Raw genomic sequence first — 10,088 nt, 5'->3', positions numbered from 1 at the left:
GTTTTTAGAAACGCACATGAATGTGACGCATGGATGCGTCGCAAGTACTGTCCTTTCACGAGGCTGGCAGGCCGACATGCGCCGGTGTTAACCGTCCGGGCATAATTTACCCAAGCATTACTCGGACACCAGCCGGCTGTAAGCCTGTACCAACAGTTAAAATCAACCAACATGATAATGTCAATGACTGACGGTGGTGAAAATTAAAGCGAAAGTGTTGCGCAATACGATGATATCTTGGGAAGGCATTGGTCGCAATGAACATGACTACAGGACTGAGTACCTTATGTACGTGTCCCATTCTCGGGAGGTTCAGGCCAAAATACGAAGCACTTGAGGCCAATTTCGGAAAAGGTGGCATCAGCTGCTCCCAGGTGGTTACTGCTGGGATACCTCTGGGTTGGACGGTGTTGTAATCGCTTAAGAATGCGAAAAGGGTGCGCTCTCCTTCACAAGGCAGCTTATTCTACGTTTTGAAACGCTGTACTTTCCGAGATCTCACGGTAACATTAAAGACATCCGAAAACGGGAGGATCAACCGTTTTCCCACGATTGCGAGTAAAAGCCTATACACATCGACCCATACTATTTTGCTAATACGATTGTCCGCTTTCCGCTCCGGCAATATTATTTAAGATGACGTTGCTCTGACGCGTGATCACCGCACCTTTTCTGGACTTACTTTGTCAGTATTTTTTGTTTGTTTCGCGGTTAAGAAATGACGTTTTTGTGTTATTCGAGTGGGAAGAGGAGAATAGGGATATTGCGACCTTGCAATAACTACACCGCCAGGTCCAACAGCTTGCATTTGGACGTCTTGAGGACGTTACGGTACAGCTTTAAAAATGGCGCTCGTTTTGCTGAAAACGTCACAGTGGTATGACAAGTAGCTATAAAGATATCAGTCCACCAAAGGCGTGACTGGCTGTGTTGGGACGGGGCGGGACAGTGAAGATGCCAAGTGTCCGGTTAATTAACGTTAATACCTTTTCCCCGTAACCGGAGTCAGCACCTGCACTTAAAGTCAAACTGGAGCAGAATATGTTCACAAACACCAGGAATTTCCACCACCTGGGGCCCCACGACTTCCTCGTTGTCCTGTTTCTGGTACGTTCTGTTTTCGGTTTGAACGTAATCGCCCAGTGGTCATCGTACAGTGTGGCACAGGTGACAGGCTGGAGTCGCGAGAGGAGGGGGGAGGGGGCTGTCCGTGCGAGGTTCCCTTCAAGTCCGCCCACACCCTCGAAACGCAGGCTGGGGCCGTGTAAAGCATCGTTAGCTACAGGTTCGATAGGTTTGCACCAGGGCTCCAGCAGCCGGCAGTCACGGCAGCCGTTACTCCAGCAGTCAGCAGCCGTGGCAGCCGGTACTCCAGCAGTCAGCAGCCGTGGCAGCCGTTACTCCAGCAGTCAGCAGCCGTGGCAGCCGGTACTCCAGCAGTCAGCAGCCGTGGCAGCCGGTACTTCAGTAGTCAGCAGTCACGGCAGCCGGTACTTCAGCAGTCGGCAGGCGTGACAGCCGGTACTCCACCAGTCAGCAACTGTGGCTGCTGGTGCTCCAGCAGTTGGCAGTCACCGCAGCCGGTACTTCAGCAGTCGGCAGCCGTGGCAGCAGGTACTCCAGCAGTCGGCAGCTGTGACAGCCGGTACTGGAGCTGTGGATTGGGCAGCACGTCAAGGGCAATGAGCCAAAACCGCTCTCACAATCAGCATTCGTGGGCTGCACTCGTACCACGTAATGCGGCAGGAATGGCAAGCGCTGGGTAGCCCAGTCCGCCAGTCCGGTCCTGTTGGTTTAATGACGCTGAGAGAACGCATCGGTTTATTGCGGTGTGGAAGCCCGTTGCAAGAATCCTGACTCGACTTTACGTTCGTCAGATTCTTAATCTTAAATCATGACCAACATCTGCAAAGGAAGACATTGCCAGCGTTCTAGGCATCAGCTAATCCAGCCAATTTACGTTTGGCCAAGCCGATAAATCACCGACGGCGGTGCATCCTCTCTACGGTTGGGGACGAGAGCAACGTCGGCTGTTAAGTCGTTTCTTTACCCTGCAACCCCTGTAGAATAATGTCACGCCGTCTGACTTTGGGGGGCGGCTGTCCCTATGACCCTCCCGTTATTCCCTGGTAAATAAGCGTGTAGATGGTCCCAACAGGGCAGCTGCTCACGTGTGGACTCCGCACTCCGCGCTCGGTCAGGCCTCACGAGTAGCATGAGGCTGTTTCGCGACCAACTGCTCATACGTCAGACCGAGGTGAACCGAGTGAACTTATCATGTCAGTTCACTGCCCTGGTCCCTTACCAGGGCCACCGAGGTCGTCTCACATGAGTTACATCGCTGTCTCGGTGCCCCCACCGGATGGACATATACTGGGCTGTCTCATCGTCCCGACTCCTTCCCCATGGTTTCAGCTTCTCACCAGGGGCATCACAATGTCCCGACTTCCTTGCCACATTGACTTAATTGTCTCTGTTCCCTGGGCACGGTCACGAGGCTAACCTATCCGACTATGGGCGTCCCCTTGCCCTGGCTCATTCACGAGGACCATACCACTGCCCAACTCTCTCGCCATTTCACCAGGGTCACCCCACCGTCCGGGCTCCCGCGCTGAGGTCATCTCACCGGCCCGGCGCCCTGGCCAGCTCGGGCGCACGCTCGGCGGGGCCGGCGGGCGCTGAGGGCGCCGCTTTTTACCCGAGCGAGGCGGCGCTGCCGTGCCGCGGAGCGCGGCATGCCGTAACGGTCTGCCCACGGCAGGCCGGTCGGAATGCCGGGCCGCCAAAGAAAGTAAACTGAACAGGTCGACGGCATGGCGCGCCGGCCACCGTGGCCGTGTCAGTGACCCGTGCAATGGTGGAGCGCGGACGGCCGAGCGCGCGCCGCCGCCCGCCGCCGGCGCGGACGCGCCAGGTCACACGCGCACACTGGAGAGGCGACCGGCAGGTCATGGGTGTCGTGACGCGCGCCACCGCCCGCCCCCGGCACGGACGCGCCAGGTCACACGCGCACACTGGAGAGATGACCGGCAGGTCATGGGTGTCGGGACGCGCGCCACCGCCCGCCGCCGGCACAGACGCGCCAGGTCACACGCGCACACTGGAGAGACGACCGGCAGGTCATGGGTGTCGGGGCGCGCGCCACCGCCCGCCGCCGGCACAGACGCGCCAGGTCACACGCACACGCTGAAGAGCGGACCGACAGGCTATAGGTGTCCGGGCACGCGCAGAGACGCTCGAAATTGGGATCAGCATGCTACATGCGTGCGCATGCGGGCGAGGGAGCTCCGTGCAGCGGGCCGTTTTGGACTGCGTGAGAGTTCACGTCCTGTTTACGACGCCTTACAGCTGGCGAAGTACCGATCTGAGGAGAAAAGGCGCAAATTGTCGCATGGGATCGTTATCAGAGAGCTTAAACTTCAGCCCTTCCACGTGAAAAAATATAACACCAGTGGCAGCCACAAGCTCACGTTTCCATCAGCCCGCCGTGTTAGTCGCGCCCTTTCCATCAGCCCGCCGTGTTAGTCGCGCCCTTGCGCTCGAGGAAGTGATGATCCCAGCGTGTGCGTCATTGGGAATAATTGGGCCGATTTCGACACACGATCAGATTCCCTGCTGCTTTCGGTTTTTTCAATCCCAGAGTAACTTAATTCCTTCGTCAGATGTGCCGAAACAACGCGTGATCCTGGTAACCAGCGAATCGAGCACGCAATTAAATCGTGCACCTTTGGGCACGTTCTCAACATTTATGTTCGCGCTTATTGTTTTTGGAAGGCATCTGATGTATGCCGTGACAAGCAACAACACTCGGGGATCCTCGTAAACCTCATATTGGTCAGTAGACACATTCGTGTGCTGTTAGCCCCAGTATATGATCCGGTGCGCGTGCTTTTCCATATTTCTCGTCTAAAATGATATGGGGGTATGTGAGATAACTTATGCGCCCCATTATGTCCTAATACCCCACAACCATGAAGGTTGAGGAGAGGCTCGATTTTTTTCTTATAGGGCAAATATTCACTCGAAGAAATAAGGCGGAGCAGTACCATGGAAAACGGGCGTGTAAAGACTATGAAGGAAAAATAGAGACAACCAGCTCTGACCTCTCCTAGATTGCCTTACGTGGCCATGCTGGGCTCCATGCCTTACACAATAAACGTCGGCTTTGCACGCTGGGAAAACACAGTGCACAAAAACGCAACCTGGGACTGAGCGTTGAACTTCATCGATCCGTGTCAAGCCATGACCGCGGAAGTCGTCTCTTTCAACCACCTGTATGATGATCGATTGTGTCGTGTTTCTAATGCTGATAGATTTTGTTAAACGGCCTAATGCGTTCCCAAAGCGCGAGCAATGGGGTTGAACTACTTTTCATACTAACAGGCGATGTCGAAAGTGGCGTTCGAAAGATTAACAAAAAAAAAATTAATCGCAAGATGTCCGAAGCTCAAATGCCGTACTATGTAATGCTCTATGTATGACAGCATGCCTTTTTATTCCCACGTTATTTAACCAGTCGCTACTAGCTTCGAATTTGAATCCTGCGTGCACATATTTTATTCCTTGAACACAAACATTGTCCGCATGGTCTTTAGCAGTAACATCTGTCTCAAATGCAGTGGGAAGTGCTTTTAAGGTGACACATCATTGTCTTATCTTGTGATTGGCAATGTAATGCGCGGATGAACCCAAGGCGAAATAATTCGTGGTGTTCGTGCATTCAAACCAAGGAAATGAAGTGTTGAGGGCTAGGAATGCATTTGAGTGAATCCCTCAGCTTACCGTGATCTGCCTCTCACAGTTTAAGGCGGCATGCAGATGAGCAACGTTCAGCTTACGTGGTTGATAACAAAACAATGCGAGGAATGCAATTTAAATATCCTTGATTTTTGTTCACCAAGAATCATGAAATGAATTTAGCTCAAGTGATCAGAGGTGGTTAGGTGAAATGCGGGGCATGTTGTCATGTTTTCTTCGTTCCTCAGGTGGCACTCTACGAACATCTGAAGGTCGTCTTCGGGAAGAAACAGTGTTTGTGGACGGTAATGAGCATGGGGATGCATCTACTAAAGGGATCATGGCATGGATGTCAATCATCGCTGCATATCCTACAGGCGACTCAGGTTATATTCTAGGGTGTCACGTCTTGTCCACATGCAGCTAAAAATTATGCAGATGTCCTGAAAAGCTAGTCACATTTTTTACCGCATGTTTTTTAGTTGTTCTTTCAGGCTCTTACTTAGTAGTCCATATGCCTTAAAGAATAAGACCCCAGACTTGTACTAGCAGCGATTTGAAACCATTTGCGGAAGCATCACATCTCAGCTTTTTATTACAGAGGTACGTGAGGTTCGTAACTGCCAGCAAAGGAAGCCTTTAAAAAGATATCACGATAGAATTACGATCAATGATAGTTTCTCTGACCCGAGACACGTCCCTACTCGTAGATGGAGACCCCACGGTGGGTTGTGGGGTCAGGGGAAAGTCAGAAATCCTGACACTTAATGTCAGGACTACCGCATACCACCGAACCTTCGGAACCTTAAGAAGACCTGCGCCTCCTTCCACTCAGGAGACAAATCCCTGGCGTTGTCTCGAGCCGATGTCTCTATCTGAGACCACTGCCGGCTCGCAGCTCCGCCCTGAGACGCGGTCCGGGCGGATGACGCCGAAAAGCTAATGCTGACATCAGCCGACTCATAAACCCCGGCCTGAAGACGCTCCTGCACTCTACACTTCTACACCGCACTACTCAAAGACTCCAACTTCTCCGGCCTGAGAACGCTCCCGAGCGCACATTTCCGGCCTGGGAACACTCCCGAGACGCACGGAAGCTGCTCGGCGCCGGGCCGCGGTCGGCGGCGGTGCCGGTCGCCTGCGCACGTGGCCGTCCTGCCGCACGCGCTGACGGGCGGCCGTGCGTCATCCGGCAGCTCTGCTCGGGCGCGCGTCACGGCGGCCGGCGCTGCGGCGGCGGACGGTGGCGAAATAGCCCGAGTCGCCCGCCGGAGGTTACGCGAGGTGAGTGCGTCCACGGAGCCGGAACCAGTGCGTCGCCGGAAGTGTTTGTGCTTTCGACCAAAACACTCCTCTGTGGTTCTCAAACTGAAATGTCAAGGACTATTGAAATGACTCTTAATACATCGTCGATAAGGACCAGTTTTTCGAGCGATGGCACGAGTTATGAAGTCTAGTAATACTCATGTGCACACGAAACACAGGGAACATTTTCCAATAGCTTGTCCTCTTCTTAAAAAAGAGCGAACATACGCAAGTCAGCACAATTTAGCTGCTCTTGGCCGATAAGCCCAAATGGGTCGATTAAAAAGTACCGAGTACAAAAGTGAAGACACGATGAAAGGAACACTAGGCGGCATACGTATCCCACTGGGCCCTGCTAGCATAAGTACTTGCAAAGTTATTTCATCGTAAAGAGTTATCCCAAAAAGAGCGCTAGCCTACCGTCTCCGTCCAAAAACAGCGTTACCATATGCACCAGGAATAACAAGAGCAGAACGTGGCCTTCTACATGTTCTATCCTAATATTTTGTTTTTCGTTGGTCCCAATCCCTTTAACTTATATTTTTGCTTGGGGAAACTGGTCAGAATTTGTCGCGCACGGCCATTTTCCATGTTTTGACATGTCGGATAGCGGAAGGCCTAACTACTAAACCGCACCAGATGCGTATAACACAATGACGCACGCATAAAATGACGCAGCAGCGTTTATATTCCAAAGGCAAGCGATGCCAGCCTTGTGAATTACTTGCCTGGCAATTTGCTCTTATCTCATTATCAAGCTTAGGCAGCTCAGAAATCTATCCAGTTCTATCCAGACATCTATACAAGCCTGAATGCACTCCGTTGGAATGCGCACACTTCTGTTGGTATTTTAGGGAAACGCGTCATTTGACACCTGCAGCTGCGTCTTGATAATTACGTCCGAACCATGAGATGTGAATTGGCGTTCAGTGGAAATATGCGGGTTTTTTTTTACTGAAAATGAACATTAATACGAAGCATCTCACCAGCTATGCCATGCTACAGCAAGTTGTTTTTTGTGTGCTTATGGGACGGAGAAACAGTCAATGACAATAGCTGTTTACGTCCGGGTGACCAACATAAAAACGAGCGAGAAAGCCTCATTTCACAATGTTTCAGAACATGTGTAGGGTGCGGATCCTCTTGCAATAGAATGGCATGAGTGCCCGGTTGTCTATGAGCTTGTAACTTAAACATAGCAGCTGCTTACACTCGTAACTGAATCGACTCGCCAGGACAACATTCCGTGTGTGGCACCGTTTGGTACTTTATGAGCATGCCTATGCAGGTGATTCTAAAATCAATGGATGTGTCGTTTACATGTTTCTTTTAGCATTTTGCAGCTGGCTGTTGCCAGCCAGTATCGGCAGGCTGCAGCCTTGTGCGAGGATGGTTCCGCAGCGCTGCAGCGGTGACTGCAACAGGATCCCTTGATGTTGCCCAGTGAAACTCTCTGTCCTCAGTTGTCGCTGTTTACATTGCGCAAGCGTGTTACAGTCGGGCGCTCAGAATTCCCACGGAAAGGGGTTTGAGCGTTTCTGAAGATCCACGCCTAAAAATTATGCAATGAAATGTCCATAAGCCCGTTGCATGCTGCATTGCAAAACTCACCGGCGGATGATTATGATAATGAAGCAAAGAACTGTTACGACTGCGATGAAACGGGTTTCGGGATCAAAACTTACTATGGGTGCGGAAAAAGGCGGAAACCAGCGCCGTGTAAGCCGGGTTCGGTCAAGGCGAGTGCGCAGGTGCGCTACCCCCCCCCCCCCCCCCCCGTCCCGCCTGGCGTCTTCGCCGCTCCCGCACGTGCAGCGTCCACCGGGCTGCCACACCTGGCTCCTCGGGGCCGGCCGGAAGAGGCGGGGCGCTGCCTAAATGGCTATCGTCGCCGTGTCGGGCCGGCGGTCGAGGCCAACAGCCGGCCCGGGCCGTGACGTAGGGTGCCGCTCCCCGTCGCCGGGCGGACGGGCCGCCACGCGCCCACGTCAGCCCATCACAGCCGGCTGACGGCCGGCTGACGTCGAGCCGTGCCCGCTGAGGGTCCGCTGTTGTTCTGGACCCGAACGTGGCCGGATTAGGGCGCCAGAGGAGGGGGAGCGTGCAGGCTGGCAAAACACGTGCGGCTGAGCAAAAGTCTAAAAACAAAATGCTTAAGATGACGACATCCACACGCGCTCGGCTGGCCCGGGTGGCCGGTTGAATACCACGCGTTCAGGTGGGAATCAGTTTGACCCTCATGAAATCCCAGCAAGTAAGAGAGCTAGAGACACAACATCCACAGGGTGGATTAATTTGCATGTTAGTTCACTTGTGTCGAATTTTGAGGCTCGCAGGTCGTGACCCTCGGGTCAGATAAGGTCAAACAGGATGAAAATCTATCGTGGTGTCCAAAGCGCCCCCCGGACCTGCTCATGCAACTGCATTGAACCTAAATACCTGTTCAAACCAAGAGGTCACTGGTATTTGTCTTACCTCAGTGATCTTTTGACATTTAGGCCATGGTGACCAAGATCTATGAGATTACGCTAATCTTTTAAATTTCAGTAAGCGTCAAGGATTACGCTAGGGGCATGCTTCTAAGAAAGAATAGCTGCTCTGTGTCATTGTCGGTCAGTGATCCATTCTGAACTTTAAGAAGTCCATGGACGATGCATGTGTGGTCCTTTATGATAAAAAACACGAAATGCACGTGAATAATTACCCCATAAAGTAAGCTCTAGAGAAAAAGCAGGTTATTTTATACCCCGGTATAACTTCCATAACTGACCCAGGGCAATGTGATTTGTCGTTATCCCAACTGCAAGCGTATGATTGTCTTATAACCTATCTCATACATTTAAGGCACCGTCTAACACTCCGTTTTCGCATAAGACTGCAAGACCCCCGAGAAATTGACTTCACTGGCAGCCATGGCCTGCTGTTGAACTGCCAAACTTCAGTCACCGTACAAGGCACCCGTAAGTTTTGTATAAACATACCAGCTATTGAATTGTCTTCAGCTATGCAAAGTTTGGCGGGACTGCAACGGGCCTCACGAAAATTGTTCTGCAAAAGCCATGGCGCGGGTATCAAATTGCTCCCGCCCCCACCCAGGCGCGTGTTCATCGGCGCAGACCGATGAGCGTGAGTCAGTTGATTGGTGGGTCAGTGACCGGGGAAGAGCGACCTCCAGAGAATCCCCCGCAGGACGACGGTCCATTAAAGGCCACCATCACCACAGTGCCTGGTGTAATTACGAGCCGCCAGCTGGCGCCTCCAGGCTTCACAGTGCCATTACGTGCCGAGACAGGCATTCCTCGCTCATGACCCTCGCGGCCGGACCGCCCTGCCGACATGGCAGCAGACGCACAAAAACAGCACGACAATTATCTGTTTTGCAGCACTGAACACAGAGGTAACCGACGATGTTTTTTCGCATGCAGCATCCTGAAGCCGAGTATGGTGCCCGACAGACACTGCTGTGCGCAGAGGCATGCTGAGGTCACCTCTGGACACTGAGGACGCGTGAGGCTGACATCGCGGCCGGCGCCGAGCCGGGCCACAGCCGTGACCGACTGAAGTCCGCCAGCCCGTAGGCACAAGTGACTTGCAGGGCCATCCGTCCGTGTGGACCGTGTGGCCAGGTGCGGGCGCCGAGGCCGTTCACGGGCCGTTCAACCGGGAACGGCCGCTGGCAGTGACGACAGGCCGCCCAGCTCCGCCGCGCCCCTGCATGCCGACCCCAGTACCGATCACTGCAGCGCGTCAGACGTGCGATCGCTCAGTGAAGGCGCTTAGTTCACTTAGAGGTCGTGCAGGGTCACGCACGCTCGCGTTAAAGCGACAGGTCTCCTAAATTCGTCTGGATCCATAACGAAAGCTTGTAAGAGTATTCCTTCATCTCCAAAAAATCCCAAATCACTGAAATACTACCACTCTAGTGGTTGATCTAAAGCCACCACTCCACAGAATAAACCACTGCAACAACTGCAGAGCATGACTATGACGGGCTCACTTCACATCCGCCCCGTGCTGAGGCCGAAACCTCGCAGTTATTGCGGCGT

Source organism: Pollicipes pollicipes, unplaced genomic scaffold (assembly GCF_011947565.3).
Source record: "Pollicipes pollicipes isolate AB1234 unplaced genomic scaffold, Ppol_2.1 Scaffold_6138;HRSCAF=7277_pilon_pilon_pilon, whole genome shotgun sequence".
Classification (NCBI taxonomy): Eukaryota; Metazoa; Arthropoda; class Thecostraca; order Pollicipedomorpha; family Pollicipedidae; genus Pollicipes; species Pollicipes pollicipes.
This window is presented reverse-complemented; position numbering follows the sequence as displayed.